This window comes from Natator depressus, chromosome 9 (genome assembly GCF_965152275.1).
Source record: "Natator depressus isolate rNatDep1 chromosome 9, rNatDep2.hap1, whole genome shotgun sequence".
In the NCBI taxonomy this organism is placed as follows: domain Eukaryota; kingdom Metazoa; phylum Chordata; order Testudines; family Cheloniidae; genus Natator; species Natator depressus.
Window position 1 is genome coordinate 61182381 of NC_134242.1, and position 16412 is coordinate 61198792.

The 16412-nt window shown below is 47.4% G+C and overlaps 1 protein-coding gene across 1 annotated transcript in view; it reads left to right on the plus strand.

Annotated features, from left to right (window-relative positions):
- Positions 1-319: 319 nt before the first annotated feature.
- The window catches only part of LOC141994189 (BTB/POZ domain-containing protein KCTD16-like), a 57082-nt gene continuing 40989 nt past the window's right edge, over positions 320-16412 (plus strand). Inside the window, exon 1 of the mRNA XM_074964364.1 lies at positions 320-409. The gene's annotated coding sequence lies outside the window, so the exon portion shown is untranslated. The remainder of the gene's footprint in view (positions 410-16412) is intronic.

Here is a 16412-nt window from a genome sequence, read left to right on the forward strand (position 1 = left end):
GAAGGATTTAAAGGGCTCAGACAGCCACTAAGATAACATCTGTACCCTGTGTTTTAACCTTTGGGAAACACGTGAGCCCTGTTGTCTCTGGTTTCTGTGTTCCAGACAGCAAACATGAGATTGCAGGCTGTGTCATTCTTGTTGGCCAGGAAGGTTTATTTTGGGAGAAGCCAAGTGTTCCAAGAAGGCACGATCCAAGAAACCTGCTTTGCCTAGCAGGTTTCAGTGCAAGCTGAGCCCTTTATAATCTGATGGCCTGAGTTCAAAGGTTGTCACAGATGGAATGGATTTTGTGGGTCTGCATCTAATCCCCAGGAGACTGGTCACACATTGCAATGCTGACTGCTAACCTCTGTGCCATTGGGAGTCTCTGTTTAGAGACAGAGTCCTGCGAGGTGAGTGGTTGCAGGTAAGGACTAAGGACTAAGCAGAGCCTGGTAGTGGAAAAGCAGAGGGCTGCACATCAGGACAAGATGTACTGGCAGAGCTTTGGGGGCCCAGCACTGGAGAGCAGGGAGGAGATGCTGCAGAAGCGGCCCTAGCCATTTTGCTGGCCAGGGCAGAAAATGTTTCTCTCACCTCACCCATCCCAAGGGGCACGGGAGCCAAGTGGCACAGCAGGTTGGCACCCAGGGTGACCACCTTGCTTGCTTGCCCCTAGAACCAGCCCCAGGGTGCTGCGACTGAGAGATATGGGCAGAGCTGTAATGGAAGCCTGGTAGTAGAGTTGCAGTGCGGGCTGAGCTCAGGATGAGGAGCATTGTGGAACATCAGGCAATGTTGTAGGTTAGCACTGAGGTGCATTAGCAGAGCTGTCTGGGGTCCTAGGAGCGAAATGATAGGTGGTGGGTGGGGTGATGCAGATAAGACCTGAGGTGCATTCACAGTTCTGCCAACCCTGAATGTTCAAAAATCGCAAGTCAGCTCCCCCAAAATACAAGATTGGCTTAAAAGTCATGAGCTTTCAAAAGATATATTGGGTATGTTTTCTTTGCCTTCCGATTCTGAGCTTTGAAATTCACTGGGATCACGTTTTCATGCCTTCCTCTGAAACCTTGAGAGCTAGAAACTTCCTTATTTTTCAGAAGGAAAGCTGAGATTCCTATGTATTCCCATGATTCCAGCAGCTGGGGCTTTAAACACCAATTATTGTGAGATTCACAATAAAATCATGAGAGCTGGGGTTGTTCTCAGCATATACTGAAAGCCAGGACTGTCGTGAATTGGCAGAGCTGTGTGTGAGGGAGGCTGCCTGCGTCCTTTGGCCCTGGCCCCTGATGCTGGTCTGCGTCACCTCGCTGATTTGTGGCTCAGATCCTAGATAAGGAGGTTAAAGGACGAAAGTGCCTGCCAAAGTGATGTTTTGGTTTCTGGAATCCACTCATCATGTGTGAGAATGGGAGTAACAAAGGAGGGCTGTTGGTCGGGACCCAAGCTGGAAGGTGGAAGGTTTTGCTCTGGATCAGTGCTAGATAGATGTATATTTTTGGAGGGGGAAAGTCAAAGGGAAGTGAGGTCTGACGGCAGCTAGACACGAGTCAGAAAAGGAGAAGAGGACAAAGTTAGGTCAGTGGTGAAAGGATACAGCGATCCCGGGCTCCCAGGGCTGGGCACTCAGAAGTTTCTCTATCCTGCTCAGCCCACCTCTTATGAAAAGCTCCGGGGTTTCTTTCTCACCCCTATGCCCAGACTCGTAATTCCTGTTGCTCCTAACATAACAGCCTTTTGTCCTGTGCCCTGTACGACTCCCCGGTCTTGTCTGATCAGCCCATGAGGGGGCTTGGCTGGGAAATCCTAGGGGAGACCGCTCAACCAAACCACACCTGCAACTGCGCACAGATGGAGAATTCTGGAGGCAGATCTGATTTGATAACTCTTCTGTGGGCCTCAAAAGGATACAGTGGTATGAAATTGCACACAGCTGGTGATGGATATCTGCGTAGCGTCTGTTTAGCTGGACAAGAATTGTGCCCCTTTAAGGCTGGCAGGGGTTAAATAGGGACCACCCCTGCATGCTTGGTTAACTTTGCTTCATCTCTTTTCTTTGGGGTGGCACTTACATCTCAGCAGGAGGGAGTAAGTTTGCAGAGCTCCAAGGTGCTCCAGGCCCTGGAACTGGGGAGCCCTGCTGATGATATTGCCAACAGTACTGAATAAATGGTGCTGCCTGCACAGCCCGCAGCCCCCTCTTTCTGCTACGTGTAAGCAGAGTCAGGATGAGCTTCACCCTGACATCTGGTGGCGAGGTGTGGCAAGTTGTGGAAAAGAACTTCAGGGGCTGATCTCATTTGCATAGGCACACCCACCCCGCCTAGAATGAGGCCATAGCGGCCCAAATGGTCGCTTTGGCTGCTGTGGGATCCCCAGTGTCTCTGTTATTAGGGCAGGAAGAATAAATTGTTATTACCCTGATTATGGGAATCAAGGACAGTGGAACTGTACCTGGCCTTTTGTCATGATGGAGGGACTCGCCATCAACTAAGTAGCACTCGCTAGGTAAGGGACATGGGTTCCAAAACTCTGTGAATTGAGGGAGGCTGGGGACAGGTGTTAATATTTGGTGCCCCTCTCCTGGGTGAGGGCCTTACATGCTAATTGCACTTCCTCCTCTCTCCACTGTGGAATATCAGAGCTAATTTTGATTCTATTAGGAGTCTAGTTACAGGCTGCTGAGCTGAATTTGCTTTGGGCTAATGGTGTACCAGCACTGAGGCTCCCCTACTACAAGCTGAAATTACTAAAAGAGTTAAACTTACTTAGAGCTGAGTGTTAAGTAGTGGGGGAGCCTGAAGATATATGGTGGAGCAGTTTGCAGGAAGGCGAGCAGAGCAACTGGTGGAGCAGAGCAGTTTGTCGGATGCTTAGAGCAGCTCATGGGGTGGCTGGCAGAGCGGAGCCCCTGGAGAGGTGGGGCCATCAGCCTTGGAATATGTAAGGTGCCCCTTAAACCACCCCCTGCCCCCAATCTTCACCCAGGTTGGGAGGTAAAACTCTGCAGATAAACTTTTGAACTCTGGGGCTGCCCTGACCACGGACAGAGACTTTTGGGTTGTTGGACTTTTGGGACTTTGGGCGATTTTGGGTTGCTGGACTCAAGAACCAAAGGGAAAGGGCATGCCCCAATTTGCTTGGGGTGGGTTTTTTGCTCATGGGTTGTGTTATGAATCCTGTTGGTGGTGTTTCCCCAACATAATGCCACATTGTTTCTCTCAGTTATTAAAAGGCTTTTTGCTACACGCAGACTCTGTGCTTGCGAGAGGGGAAGTATTGCCTCTTGGAGGCGCCCAGCGGGGGTGGTATATATATTTGTCCCAGGTCACTGGGTGGGGGCTTGAGCCAGTTTTGCATTGTGTTATTGGAACGGAACCCCTAGATACTGAACCCAGCCCTTGTTGCTGCCAACTCTGACAGGCAGAAGGGTTAGATATGCATCTCTCAAGGGTTGTTGTTGTTTTTTTTTGCTTAGGGCAATGTTTTCCATTCATCTTTCCTCTTTGTCAGACAGTCTGGGGTTTTCGTGGCAGCGGGTGGTGGGGGAGGGAGGGAAGGGGAGAAAGCACTGCTGAAGTTGGCAGGGAGCCCTGTGGTTCTGTGGCGCTACGTGAAAATGCCCTTTTGGCTCAGCAAGACCTGGCTGGGCCTTTCCTGTCTCCGAGGAAACGGAGGTGGCGTCTGACTGTGGGTGCTCCCTCCCTAAGAAGAGGGGGAGGAGGAGAAAGCCACTCGCACTAGGAGAGCAGCTTTTCTGAATCTCTGCTAAAACACACTGGGGCTTTTTCACCAAATCACTTTGCATTTGAACTGGGGCTCCCTCACCCCGTTGATTTGGCTAGGTGGAAGGAAGAATACTGAAGGGAGGCAGTGTGACCTAAAAGGTAGTGTACTGAACTGGGACTCCGGAGAGAGAGCGCCTATTCCCAACTCCACCACTGGTGACCACCTCCCTCAGTTCCATCTGTACAATACGGATCGTGGTACTTACCTCCCTTTCTAAAGCGCTTTCAAATCTGCTAATGAAAAGCACAATATGAGAGCTAGGTGTTATTACAGAGCCCTTTCCAAAATGTCCCCAGGAAAAGCTTTCATATGGAGGCAACTTTCCCCCTCCCTTTGTATTTCCAGTGCTGCTAACTCTCATGACTTAATGATGAGACTGGTACTATCTGATGTATTTCTGAAAGTCCCAGCTCCTGGAGTCATGTGAATAAATGAGAAACTTAACTCTTTTTTTTTTTTTAAATGTATGTTTCTAGCCCTTGTGGTCCTGGATAAAAGCTTAGAAATGTGACGCCGGTGTGATCTAAAAGATAAAAAAAAAATGACAGCAATTAAATAAAAAGAAACCAAACGGGGTGTGTATTTAAATCTCAAAATTCTTAAGCCAGTCCTGTGACTTTTGAATTTTTGGGGTTGGCAATACTTTGTTTTTAAAAACTTACATTTATTTAGCTCTGGATTTGCCATCCTGAGCTTTCCCCTTTTTATCCCTAGAACAGAGCCCAGGGAGCATGCAATGTATAGGAATTGGGCAGTATCCCTTTAAATAGTTTGGGAGCCCTTTAGTGGTCCTCACTGTGTGTTCTATTGCAGAAGCCTCCAGATCCAAACAGAGCAACAATGTGCATATGGGGCTCGGCCATGTGTGTTTGTCTGCGGCTAACCACAGGCTGTTTAGGGCATGAGGTTCTCCAGAGCTTCAGCCAGGACAGGCAATAAGGAGACCCTGAGTGATGAGCTAACCCAGCGGTGAGTGTGTTACAGGTCCCCCTCTGTGCTGATCCCTGGAGGATATGAGTTGTTGCAGTGCCAGTTCTGGCACTCTAGTTCACACTGTAGCAGTTCATGTGGAGGTGCCCACTCCAATCCCACAGTGCCAGCCCAGAGGGTGGCAGCAACGGCTGTATGAATCAGTCGGGAGGCGAAAGAGAACCTCAAAGTTAGTTTGTGTCCAGCAGCCTCCTTAAAGAATTCCTTTTATATTCATTGCATCCAATCCCATCCCATGTCCACCGTGAGGGACACTGCAACACCATCAGGGTAGCAGGGCCTGGAGAGTCTATGGGGCAATTGGAGGTTGGGGGGAGGCTAGAGAATTCTCTGTGCCTCCCTCGACCGCCCCATGTCTGCCTCTTGCTAGCTTGGTGTCACTAGCCCTTCCTGTAACTAACTGATTCTGATCAGTGCAAACCATTTCAGCTTCCTGTAACGTGCCTGTGATGGGTCGCCCCGGGGTGCCACCTGGAACTGGGGTACCACCGAGCCCTCTGACCCGCCAGCCTGGGCTCCTGTGCTGCTGTGACAAGTTGCAAAGCCCTCCAAGCTTGCACTTTCACCAGCATTCACACAGGTAGGGACACACCCAGCTGCAGTCACATGCAGGCTTTCTAACCGCCAGCCTAGGACCCCAGAGCAGAACTGTCCTACCCTGGTCAAATTTGGCCAGTATATGGGTTTAACACCCGGTCCGCCTCTCCCTCAATGTGAAGAGGACCATGCACACTTGTGGTAACCAAGCTGAGATTTTCCCCAGGCACCTTAGGCAAATGCACACTGTTTTGGATTAAAACATAAAATAAGTTGATTAACTAGAAAAGGAGTAGATTCTAAGCGATAGCAAACAGATCAAAGCAGATTACCTTGTAAATAAACAAAACCACAAACTGAACTTAACACACTAGGTAGGCAGGATATGAAATAGCAAATTCTCATCTTGAGTAATAAACAGGTTGGCAGATTCTTAAGGCACAAGCTGCTTTAGCTTTGCAGCTTGGGTTTCCCAGATTTTCATACACAGGCTAGAAATCCCTTTGGCCTGGGACCATCACTTCCCCACAATTCAATCTTTGTTACTCAGGTATCTTCAGGTGTGTTGTTGTAGGGAGACTGAGGTACCCACATGATGTCATTTCCCCCCTTTTATATCTACTTCCCACTTGCTGGAAAGCTCTTTTGCTGGGACCTGGGTCAAAGAGTTCCCATTGTGTAGTGCTATCTCTGAAAGGTTTCTATTGTTCACAGTTCCTGGGGTAACCCTTGTGCTTGTGTGCATTTCCTCCATAACCCACGAACATTGTTTGGCCTTTTTACTGTTGTACTTAAAAGGCTGCTTGTGGGTGTTTTCAATTTCACATGTTTCAGTAACATGTACATAGCCAAACTTCATCGCTTCACATATGACGATAGCACATACAATCCAATGTGATATTAATGTCTAGCAGATCAAGACTTTTACAATGACACCTCACAAGGCATACTTTGTACAAAACATGTCCTAATTACATGACAGTGGTGAATATTGGGGTGCCAGGATGTCACAGTGCCCACCCGTGTTTGCTTGCCCATGATGAGGTTTTGCACATTCCACGTACCCTGGCTGGTGCAGGAGATTCCCAATGAGATGTGGGGCCTTCCCTGCCTAGGACTTCAGCCCTACCCCAGCATAGCAATTGTTAGTTGCTCCCACCCAGCACCAGGCGGGAAAGTGAGTCAGAGGCCTCCGTCCAGCACTCAGGGAAAGAGGCCATGGATGGAGGCTCTCAAGGAAGCAGCAGGCACAGATTCTAAATGGGGAAAACAGATTCGTAAGCTGCCTACCTCCCCTGGTGTGGAGTGGGATGACCCTGACCCAGCACAATAAAGTGCCAGGGAGCGGGACAAGGGAGGGGCAAGATGGTACGGGAGCCTGCAAGGCGCCCCCAGCTAAGCGTCTCCCTGCTTCTCCCCATGCTGCTGGGTTATGTGGCACAGGGGTGTGGAGCCAACGGGCAGAACTGTGGGAGGGGCTGCTGTCTGGCGTGTTCTCCTCTCAGGGCTGTGGAACATAATAACTCCTGCTGCCCTGAGAAACAGTAACCCCCGCTCGCTTGGCTGTGGGAAAACAAGAGGTGTGTGCTGGGGAGGATTGCTTAGCAATCTCTCAGTGAGCGGCAGCACAGCACCTCTGCTGGGTGGTGCAGAGGCTGAGGGAGGACCTTGCAGATGGCCACCATGGCCTTCCCTCTGTGTCCCCGCTCATCTCAGTCCAGTGCCCCGAAGCCTCGTCTCTGCACAACTGCTGGTGCAGAGGGCCAGTGGCTCCCCATGCGGCCTATTTGGAGCACGCAGGGGAACAGGATGCCCTGCCTGAGCATAGAGGCTGAATTACCTCCTCAAGGCAGAGTCCTGCCAGGGCATGGCTTGTTCACTGGCAGGGCAGCTTGTGTTGTATGTGTCTCCTGAGTCCGTCAGCCTGGCACCTTATCCAGCACCCAGCGTTAACTCCCCTTAAAAAGCAATTCATAGATTCATTCATTCATAGATATTTAGGTCAGAAGGGACCATTATGATCATCTAGTCTGACCTCCTGCACAACGCAGGCCACAGAATTTCACCCACCACTCCTGCAAAAAACTTCACACTTATATCTGTGCTACTGAAGTCCTCAAATCGTAGTTTAAAGACTTCAAGGAGCAGAGAATCCTCCAATTCAGTTCCTTCCTCCCCATAAATAACCTCAGCCTGGCTCCAGGCAGCTCCAGGATGGGAGCAGGCTCCAGTCTGCTGCCTGGGGAAGGTGTTTCTTGTAGCCTGATGTGCTATTCTCTGGGTGGTTCCACGAGGCCTGGGCTCCCTGCCAGTCTGCTGACAGCCAAATTGAATTACATCGGGAAGGATGTAAAGCAGGGCTAAATTTATACATTAAATGCTGAAGTTACACAAAGGCCCTGTAGGAAAGGTTCATCTCCCCAGGGCAAGTCAAGCAGAAGGATCTGCAGCATTCCTCCTCCCTGCCCCTGAAGGCTTGGAGCCTACCTGCATGATACTTAAAACTGAAAGCCAGCTGGGCCTGTGGTTTGGAGCTATTCAGATACCTGCCGGATCATTTTGCAGGGATATTTTAAAAGCGGAGGTCAGGAACTAACCACACCAGGCCCCACCCAGTTTGGGTGCATGAGCCGGCCCCTGATGCTGCACATCCATGACTGTTCTGGATGCTCCCTACCACAATATGTGGAATCGCTGATCTTATTGAACAGGAGGCATTTGTTGAACAAAACAGCCTCGGCTACAGACTCAGAGCATGTCTCCACTGCAGCAGCTGTGCTGGTGTAGCCTAGGTGCTTCCCACATTGACAGCAGGAGGTTTTTCTATCGATGTAGTTAATCTATCTCGCTGAGAGGCAGTAACTAGGTTGATCTAATTGTGAAGTGCAGACCAGGCATTATACAAGTTTCCATATCATTTGGGTCTCCCCACTTTGTCTCTCTTGTTGACCAGAGACTATGCCCTGCATGGAATGCTACGCTGCACAGGGAGACAGCTAGGGCTAGATCCACAAGGGGGAGTTAGGCTGAGCCTTTGAAGGTCTAACTTTAGGCACACTGCTGCCTAGTGGAATCCACAACCCCGAGATATTGTGTCAGAGAGAGGGTGAGAGTGACTTTCTAGCCAGTGGTTTGAGCATGCCCTTGGGCTGTGGCAAAGTCAGGTTTGAGTCCCTGCTCCCATATATTTAAGTAGTTTTTACAAAGCGGATCAGCTTCACCAGGAGATTGAGAGCAGCCCATTCCGGACTGTCCCTACAGCTTAGTGGTGAAGGCACTTAGCTGGGAGATCTGGGATCAGATCCCTGCTCCACATTAGGCAGAGTGGGGATTTGAACCAAGTCTTGCACCTGGCGCGTGAGTGCGTTACTCGCCATCCTACTGTATACAAGGGAAGGCTCACCACCACCTCTCACCATGTTCCATGCTCACAGCCTGTGCTCTGCCAGCGACACCCTTTCTCTGTCCTTGCCTCAGCACTGCTCCTGGCCACGGCTTTCTCGCCACCCACCACCCAATCCTCAGTCCAGTCCCCTTTAAAGCCTTGCTTCTTTATGCTGCCCACTCAAAGTGAATTAATAGCGCTACAAAAATGAATGCCAAGCCCCTCCCTCCTCAGGGTCTTGCACCGTGTCCTGCCTTTCTAGACTCCTTGGGGCTGGGCCAGGCCTGCATTGTATTTTGTCAAGCCCTGGTCTGCATATAATAATTCTTACTCCTACTCACATGGAAAGTCAGCCCTTGTGCTGTGCCTTCTGTGAGAACAAGTCAAGGTCAAAACTGCATTCAGTCTTAGGACAACCTTTCCTGCAGACATGGTTACAGGCTGAGAGCAGATCTGGACTAATCGGGGGTTCTGCCCCATGCTGTATTTTTTTCAAGGCTGTTTTTAATTTTCTCTGTTTTTCTTTGGAGCAGCATATAGATTCCAAAGACTGGGGCAAATTCTGCTGTAAGATAGAGGATCTGTCTGTCCCCACACCCCTTTATCTGTCCATCGTCATCTATCCAGAATGTTGCCCTTTGAGTCAAAGGAACAAATTCAGCCATGGCACTAGAGGGTGCGATTACAACTCCTCTCAAATGAAGGTGTGCCAGTCTACACCTGGGTTGAATTTGAGCCAGACTAAAAAACATAAAGTAACTCTGGGAAGTGAAGTTTTGCTTCAAGGGAAGGGAAAGGGCCTCTGGGCCAGTCCTGTATAGGGAATTTGTAGGGGACAAACACATAGAGGCAGAAGGGTGACCCAATGGGGCATTGGAAGCAATGAGAAAAGCTCTCTGTTTTGACCTTCAGCAGCCCCCTGACCCACCAGCTGGAATGTTATAGCGGATTAGGCTGAGATCACCACTCTCATTTCACATGTGATCTAGTCCTAATATTAAATCAGGTCTGCACAAGTGAAAGGCTGACAGCAATATCCCTCCCAGCACTATTCCAGACATCATTCCCAGGCTGTTATTTCATCACAGGTTGGGCCATGGACATGAACCTGTCAGCCTGCCCTTCTTCCACCTTCCAGCGGCTTGGGAAATCCAGCACAGCTATGTTAGGATGATTAATATCATTTTACGTATGATTTGATACAAAATCCTGGGTCGCTTTTAAAAAATAGAATAAAATCAAAACAGAACCATTATTTAAATAATCTGTGGCTGAGAGCTCAGTGGCGGGGCATAGACGATTTGAAGGGATTGGACTCCTGCTCTGAAGCCTGCCGGACTGCAATTTTCTGATTAATTCTTCCACAAATAATGGGAAAAACATCCTGCCCCTGATTCTGCTGTCCTTGATGCTGGCTCCACATGGGATGCTGATTGCAGTGGAGTTGCTGCCCATCTACACCAGGGTGAGAGGAGAATCAGACCCTTGGGGTTTAACCAAACTGAGATTATCCTTCCATTGTAATTAAGGAGAAGCATATACTCAGCAGTCAGAGTTCAGGCTGACAGGACAGCTCTTTAATTTCCAAGGGCTTTTGGCCAGGGGAGAGTTTCCCTTGAAGCCTCCCACTGCATCAAAGGCTTCTGTGTCAGGTTTTCCTATTCTCTGGCTAAGCCATGCTAGGCATGGCTCCTTCCAGGTAGTAGGGGGCATTAGAGAGTGAAGTGAGCATTGTGAGCACCTTCCCTGCCTGCCCATGCGCGGAGTATGTCATGTTGCCACCAAACTTGTGATCAGCCTGTGACTTTTGGAAAATCTGTATCAAATGCAAATTTTCTGCCTTTCATAAATAGCCCTCAGAGCATGATGAGCACCAGAACAAACGTACTGGTGAGCAATCAGATTAGCCACTGAGCCAATGGAGTCTGTGCCCAGGGGCCCCGGCCATTTGAGGGATCCTGGAAAAATGGGCACCTCCATGCACTGACCCCATTTCCTCACTTGCTCTGGCCCAGGGCCCCACAAAACCATAATCCCGCCACTGCTGGTGAGGAATGTGTGCAATAGACACTGCTGCTCCGTTTCACCCCACCAGTCCCTTGCAAGTATTGGAAATAGACTCTTTATTACATCCCCACCACCCTGTCTGTTCTGTGTACCTAGTACAACAAAATTCATGGCCATCTACAACTTCCCATTTGTCACCATTCTGCATACCACTGTCACTAAGAACTTCACAGCAATAATGTATGTGTGTGGTTGTGGTGGTGGTGGGGGGGGGGGTGGCGGGCACTGATCTTCCTGCTCCAAAACACAAATGCCTACCTTCTGAGGTAAAGGAGAATCTCCATTCACACTCACTATAGGCCCTAGGACATGCAGTCAAGCACTGCTGACTTGATCCTCCAGCAGGGAATAGGATTGGTCAGTCCCATTCTTGTGGAATGTCCCACTGGGTCCTTGGAGGGGTGTCCATAAACCCTCATCAAATAAAAGAGGCTTTTTAAAAATCGACCTTGCAATGAATGTTTGATAGTGAAATTCTGCTATGTGAAGTCATCAATCTGTGTGAGAAATTCATACTGAAGAGGTGGAGATAATAATAATGTCATCACTGCTCAGATGACATAACACACACTCTTGCAATATATCTCCCACTTCTTCCTCCACCCCCCAGACTGCTCATGATCTAATTAATACTCTTCTCTGATAAGATGAACTCACCACTGAACATCCCTTGTAATTAAATTACATGTGAGTTTTGTTAAAGGTGAACTGAAAAGCTTTCCAGCAAAATGAATAAACAAATAGAGATTAAGAGCTGAAGCCTATCCAGAAACAATACACAGGGAGACCTAAAACTGCAGATAATGACATTAGCAAACAAAATAGGAAGGAACATAGGATTTGCAAGACAGGAACAGACAAATGGCCTGTCTAGTCCAGTATCCTGTCTCTGACAGTGGCGAATACCAGATGCTTTGGAGAAAGATGCGAGAAAGCCCTACAAAATAACTGACAATTTTGCATTGAGAGGCCTGTGGGGAGATTTCTATCTACTCCCGGGCAGTTAGTGATTGGCTAGTGTCCCAAAGCAACCTTAGAAAATGTTATGCTACTCTGAATCCTATCTAATGTAATTCTAGGTATTGGGCCAGATGCTAAGCTGGTGTGAATCAGTGAAACTCCACTGAGCTACAAGGAATTACACAACTGGCGGAGCTGGCCCGCTCTTAGTCATACAAATGTCTACCCTTTTGTTGAATGCTACTGGGCTTGATGCCTTGTGTCAGTGAGTTCCACAGGTTAGCTGTGCCTTGTATATGGGATTTCCTTTAGACATTTGAAATGTATTGCCTTTCAGTTTCACTGAATGCTCCCTTGCTCGTGTATTAAGAGAGAGGGTAAATAGGAGCCCCCAAATTTTTTAACTACTGCTGAAAAGTTAGATGAGACTATCCAGGCCCCTTTAAGAAGGAGCAGGCCCGGCCCAGCTGTGCCTAGTTGATTTCCTTCAGGGGGGACTGAAGAGAAGATACTTGGCCTACCTAAAGGGTCAGGCAGTGGTTCGGAAAGAGAGGTGGGAAGGGACTGCTGGGATGTGGGGGAAGATCTTGAGAGAGAGAGTGAACTAGCTGTTGGAGTTTTCCCAGGGAGCAGTAGTGGAGAGCTGCTGTGGGAAGAGAGCTGGGAAAGCCCCAGGCCAGGAGGGCAGTGGGGGGAAGTTTGCCTACTGGTTTCTCTGAGCCCAGAGAGAAGGAAGATTTGAGGGAATAGTCACGAGCTAGGGGCAGAACCCAGGAGGGACTAGGAGTTTAAGTCCCGGGTGGGTGGGCCTTAGTTACTTTGTATCTTCATTAAGCCAGCGTGGGTGGATGATGTTTATTCTGTGCTTTTTGTTTGGGCTTTGAGGTCAGCTGGAGGTCACCAGAGAGTAACCTGCAAACCTGCCCGCTCTAATTGAAGAGGGAGTGTGAAGAACAGTCTGGTTTTGGTATTATGGTGATGGGCAACACCTGGTGACTTTGGGAGCATTTATGAAAATAAATTAGCTGGCAGCAAGGGCATTATTGGCCTAAAAATTTGAGGGACCATGCTGAGGCTGGGATGCCTGTGAGGCCACCTCTAGCCATCAGGGACACTGCAATTTTAAAATCAAGATGGGATGTTTTGGTAAAAGATCTGCTCTAGGAATTATTGTGGGGAAGTTCTCTGGCCGGTGCTGCACAGGAGGCCGGACTAGCTGATTACAGTGGTCCCCTCTGGCCTTGGAATCTAGGAATAGATAAAGAGATAGGTATTAGTAGGTATCTTTTAACTCTCTCTTTAATTATTGTTTCAATTAACGTACTAGACACAGAATAAGGCTTAGTGATTTCCCAGATCACCCCTAGCAAAGATATGCATGACACTTTTTGCTCTCAAGTACTCTCCTATAGAAGCTGATTTTCAGTGCATATTTTCGTTAACTGTTCAGCCACTTCTTTGGGACTCATCTCAGAAAGGACTTACAGTGACCTTCAACCCCTCCCAGAGCTGAAGTCACCTGACCCAGCTCTGACTAGCCCTGAAATGCATGGCCCGTGCACCGCAGAAACAACTTGTACTCTAAATGCATAGCTTTGTATGTAATCAAAGGATCAAAGACCTTCTCAGCTGCAGTGTGGCAGCCATGATGGGCCTAGTGAGAAAGGTGGAAGAACCTGATGAAGTATTTGGTGACACTGGACTTTTGAAAGGAGATCCAGTACAAATAACCTTAAGAGACAATGCAGAACAATCCTGTTTACATACATCTCTCAGGATTCCTGTCTCATTACTTCATAGAGTGGAAACTGAGTTAAAGAGAATGAAGTGAATTGGCATAATTGAGAAAATCTCTGAGCCAACAGCATGGTGGGCCTCAATGGTACCAGTTATAAAGAAAAATGGAAAAATATGAATCTCTGTGTATCTTAAAATGTAATGAAGCAGTCGCAAGATAAAAATATATCCTCCCAACAATGGATGACTTCCTCCCCAAAGTAGGAGGAGCTACAGTGTTCTCCAAGCTTGATGCTTTGAGCAGATTCTGGAAAAAAAATTCCTTTAGCCAAAGAAAGTGCTAAGCTGACTATATTTATCACACCCTTTGGGATATTTTGCTTTCAAAGATCACCTTTTGGGATTCCCAGTGCACCTGAAAGTTTCCAAAGGAAGATCGCAGAACTGCTAACAAACACAAATGGAGTTGTAGGTTTTCATGGATGATATCGATCTTCGATGGAAGAACACAACAAAACCTTCAGCGAAGTCCTAAGCCTAATCAGTCGGTCTGGACTGAAGCAAAACAAGGAAAAATGCATTTTCCATCTACCCTGAACTGAGTTTCTGAGACAGAAAATAAACAAAGATGGAATCCATCCTAGCTCTGAGAAAGTAAAAGCAATTAGAGAATTGAATGCACCAACTAATGTACCAGAACTGAGACATATACTTGGGATGGCAAATTACCTTAGTTGACATCTGCAAGGCCTTTCTACTGTGCTGAAACCACTGAATGAATGGTTAAAGTCCAGCACATAGCCACACACACATACACAGAAAAACAACATGCACAGATTGAAAATGAGTGCCTGTTGTGCATATAGATGTGTGAGAACTTTTACAGATATCCGTGTGAACTGGATTCATTTATACAGATAAAAGACCATAAACCACTTGTAACCTTCATCAACAGAAAAGACCTGGATCCAGCACCACTGAGATGCCAGTGTCTATTGCAAAGGATAACCCAATTGCTAAGTATGTTCCTGGGAAAAATCTGTTAGTAGCAGTCTCTCTGTCATGGAGCACAGCATCGCACTCAACTTCCCATGAGCTCGAAGATGATGTAAAGGCATGCATGGATGCTGTGGAGACATACAGAAAAAAGACTGCTCCAGCTACAAAAAGCAACCTCAACAGACACGGAACTTCAGGAGGTTCTAAATTACATTGGCCCAAGTATCTAAAGGACACTAAGGAAGTGACAAGAGATTACTTTGCCGTGCATGGACAATTAAGCAAGTCAAATGGACTCATGATTAAAGGCAATTGCATCGCAATTCCAAATGAAATGAGAGAAGAAATCCTAAACCGCATCCATGAAGGACATCAAGGAGTAACTAAGTGCTGTGAATGGGTCAGCCAGTCAGTGTGGTGGCCAGACATCAGCAAGGTCATAAAGTATCTGCATGTGAATATTGCAGAACTAACAGAACAACACAACACAAAGTACCTTTAATAACAACACGTCTACAAGGCAAATCTTGGACGAGACTAGCTGCAGATTTGATGCAAGTTCAGAGATCATCATTTTCTGGTCGCTGTGGACTATTTTTCCAGGTATATAGAAAGAGTGAACTTGAAAGATGTCATGTATTGCAGTGTTACTGAAAACATGAAGTGCACTTTTGCTTACTTTGGTATTCCAGAACAACTATTGACGGTCAATGGACCACAATTCACTGCTGCAGAATTTAAGTCCTTCCAAATGAAATATGATTTTGATTTTATTACTAGCAGCCTACATTACCCACAAGCGAATGGAGAGGCTGAGAGAGCTCTATGGACAGCCAAGAAAATCCTATAGCAAGAAGATTGTTTCCTTGCTCTTCTAAGTTACAGATCAGCACCAATAGCAGCTACTGGATATAGTCCAGCACAACTGCTGAGGAGGAGAGAACTCAGAACTACTGTTCCAACTTTGGAAAAGAAGCTCTTTCCAAGTGGCCAGACATGAAGAGAGCAGCCAAAAGGGCTAAAAGAAGCTTATGAACATTTTTGCAACAGATGTCACTCAGAGAATTACGGGGTCTCAAACCTGGTGATCGAATTCCTGTCAAATTGGCTGGAGAAAATGTATGGACAACTCCAGCGGTCATAAAGAAAAAGAATTCCATGCGCAGATCATATGTGATTGAGACCGACAATGAAGAGCTCAACAGAAACTGTCAACATCTACAGTTTGTTCCTCAGAAAGAACAATCAACAAAGCAAATTCCAGAGATGGTGAATGAAGAACAAGAAGACTCAAGAATTCCAACCCAACCACAGCCAGTTGATACAATTAGAGGACAGCCAGATGACCAAGTTGTTATACTTTGGGGTCATGTAATTAGAAAATCAGTACGATTCAGAGACACTTGACAGACTGATCTGTACTGAACTTCAAAGACCGCATGATAGCGTAATGATTGTAAATGGCAGGAATGTAGAACTTAAAGGGGCAGTGTAATGGAATGCTAAGCTGTAATATACTGATGGCACTGTGTATAAAATACCTGCTTTAAACAAACCTCAGCCATGCCTGGCAGAGCATTGAAGGATCTTATGATGAATACATCAGATGGTGTAAGCAAGCTCTGTAGCCAATCCAGATCCGGTACAGGAACAGGCCTCTTTCTTCTGGGGTGGAATTCTGCAATTCACCCACTCTCAGACCAGGACCTGGGTCATAGCCCCCTGGGTACCAACCACGACTCATTCACCAGGTCCAAGTGGGTTTCCCTGTGGGAGCTTGTGACAGCAGCTGATTAAAATGATTCAAAACCAACAACTTCCGAACAAAGCAGCATTTCTTCTTTCTTCCAACGGTACAAAGTATGCAGGGCCAAAGTATAAACAAAAAGTCCTACATGCATATTTGCTTATCTAACCTTAACCTCTGTATCCATAGCTCAGGCAGGCCTGGATTGTTATT